Source organism: Octodon degus, unplaced genomic scaffold (assembly GCF_000260255.1).
Source record: "Octodon degus isolate 3935 unplaced genomic scaffold, OctDeg1.0 scaffold00052, whole genome shotgun sequence".
NCBI lineage: Eukaryota > Metazoa > Chordata > Mammalia > Rodentia > Octodontidae > Octodon > Octodon degus.
In genome coordinates, this window is record NW_004524628.1 from 2,930,658 (window position 1) to 2,933,695 (window position 3,038).

General features: G+C 39.6%; 1 pseudogene; it reads right to left on the minus strand.

Annotated features, from left to right (window-relative positions):
- Window positions 1-365: 365 nt before the first annotated feature.
- Window positions 366-820, minus strand: LOC101578775 (annotated as a pseudogene).
- Window positions 821-3,038: the final 2,218 nt, after the last annotated feature.

Sequence of the window (3,038 nt, forward strand, 5' to 3'; positions counted from 1 at the left end):
ATTATTTGTTGAAACTGTACTTTCAATTTGATTTGAAACTGTCTCATTGCTATATGTTTATCAATAAAACTTTGAAAAGAAAAAAAAAAGAAAAACAGCTTAGGTTAAAAGTCCAATTTGCTTGGGATATTCATCTCTACAAATATGGTTCTAGGTTTTGTTTCTTAGAATATATGAAATTTTTATTCCTTTCTTTACAGGTTACTAGATCACTTTTGATTAAGAAAATAGTAGAAAGTAACTGCCACAAGTGAATGCCAGGTGGTGGCATGTGTCAATTTTCCACAGAGTCCTGTTTTGTGGGATGTCTGAATGCACTGCTTGGGGTCTCTGCTCACACTTGCTGGAATTATTTGTGGCAGATGTTAGTCTACAGGTCATTTCCCCTCATATTTCTTTGTAAACTCTTCAGCATTCTTACAGAATTTTTTACGGTCCTTAGAGTATTCTTCAGTTAGGTCAGGCCAGGGCGGGTGCTCAGGCTGGGGGTCATTCACTAGAGCTATGAAGGACTGAGTTGCTTGGTCACTGGCTTCCAGTTCTCAGCACTAATTACTGGCAGGCAAACTTGCCCTTTTTCATCAATGTTTGGATGATAGAGCTTTGTTTTAAATGTGACCTTTGGTGGTTTGAATGGATACTCTGCTGGAAAGTTGATTTCAATTCTAAAGGCCCCCTTATCATACAGAGGGTTGTCAGGAACAATAAGCCCTTGCCAAGTCAATAAATTGGCTTCATCAACCTGGATGTTATGGAAGTTTTTCATTCCACATTTGCAGATCTCTTCAAGCTCCTTCATCAGCCTCCTGCTGGCCGCCATGTTGAATCTGGTGCTGCTGCTTTCCCAGCATGCATTGCCCGTCTAGATTTATTTTTAAAATTCTCCAGTAAGGAGCTGGGGAGATAGCCTGGTGGTCTAAGTGCCTGCCTGGCAAGCATGAGGTCCCAAGTTTGATTCCTGGTAATGCATGCTGTGCTGGCCCTGGAACCTCGGGCATGCTGTGCCAGCCCCAAAATTGGGTTTGGCGGTGCACTTTTGTAATCCCAGCACTGGGGAAGCTGAGACAGGAGGATCACTATGAGTTCAAGCTGCATAGCAAGACCCTGTACCAAATAAATAAATTAATTTTTACAAGTTCTCCAGTAAAAATCATCAACAATATGTCTTTTTTTTAAACAATATTTCTTTAAAATGAATGGTTAAGATGACAGAGAAAATAATCTGAGACTGAATACAATATGACTCCAAAGACATGACTCCAGCCAGGCATGGTAGTGCATGCCTGTAATCCCAGCACTCTGGAGGCAGAGGAAGGAGGATCACTGTGAGTTTGAGGCCAGCTTTGGCCGCAAAGTGAGCTCAAGGCCGACCTGAACAGCATAGTAAGACACTGTCTCAAAAAAAAGAAAAAAAGACAAAGACATGACTCCAAAGAAGATTACAAATGTTGAGGCCAGTTAGGATGCTATCAAAAGGCACCTACCCAAGACAATTCTCCAAAAAGTAATGTCTTCCATGGGAGAAATAAGAAAACATCACCACCCACCCAAGAAGACAAGGAAGATATTTGGTAGTCTCAGTTCTGGCTATAGGTGTAGGGGAAAGAGCTTCTCTAGAGAATTCCTGACCATAGCCTGACTTTGTGTGCTCTGGGGCTGAGTTCATACTTTTTAGAAGGCATTCAAGGCCCTAAGTGGCAGAGCAGGGTTACAGTGGTCCTGCGCTGTGATCCCCATGCACGTGGCAAAGACATATGAACACTCTACCCTGAAAGAACAAGTGAAACAAAGTTCCAGTGGTCATGAGACCCCCAAAATCACAACACGTGGAAAATAAAGATCAATTAGAAGGAACAATCACAGAATCAATACAGTGGAAGTAGCAGATATTGTCATTAGTCTAGACATAAAGAACATAAAGAAGAGATTATTCAAAATGGAGCTGGTGAGATAGCTTAGCAGTCTAAAGTGCCTGTTTAGGCAAGCTTAGGCAAGTATGCAGGGACTGATCTCGGGCACCACATGCTGCACTAGTCCTGAGAGAGAGAAAGAGAGAGAGAGAGAGAGAGAGAGAGAGAGAGAGAGAGAGAGAGAGAGAGAATTCAAAATGGCAGTAGCCTAAAATGTTCCAGAATTATCGAGCAATACAAATTCAGTACCACACACTTGGTAAAGTCAAATAAGCCCAAATAGAAAAAAATAGAAGCAAATGTACACTTAACACATATTATAGTGAAACAGAATTATTAAAAGGAACAAAGGCAAAACTACATTGCCTTGAAAAATTAGCATTAGATAGAGCCGCTTCCCCAGCAGCAGCAATGTAAAAATACTAAAAGCTAAAAATTTTAAAGTACTGAAAACAAATACTCTCAACTACATTTTCTATACTTAAACTTTGATGAATGAGCATGAAATAAAAATGTATTCAGACAAATAAAATGATAGGCTCACACTAAATGGTGTGCTGAAAGAAGTATTCCAGAAATAGGAAATGACCAAGGACATGCAATAAGGAATTGTGAAGAAAGAACTTAGTAAAAGGAGGTAGCTTTGAAGAAACACTGGCTCCATACAATAATGAATAGGTTATTTGGGGGGATTAAAAATGTATACCTAAAGCAATGGACAGCAGTAGTGATTTAGTTGGATAACTGGTGGTTAGTTAAAGTAAATCTAAGTTCTTACATTGTTGGGAAAAAAGAAAGATAAAAATTAACTTTAGGATTTGTAAATTAAACCAGGCATGGTCATGCATGCCTGTAATCTCAGAACTTGGGAAGCTGAGGCAGGAAGATCACTTTGAGTTTGAGACCAGCTTGAGCAACATACTGAAACCTTTTTTGGGGGGCAGGGAGATAGCTCAGTAGAATAAGCGCTTGCTTGGCAAGCACAAGGTCCTGAGTTCAATCTCCAGTACCACAAAAAAAGAAAAAAAAGAAAGAAACCCTTTTTTTTCCATAAAAAAAAAGAATTTGTAAATTAAGCATGCATGTTAATATTGCTCAGGTGTTCCCAAAATTGGGTGAAAATTACAA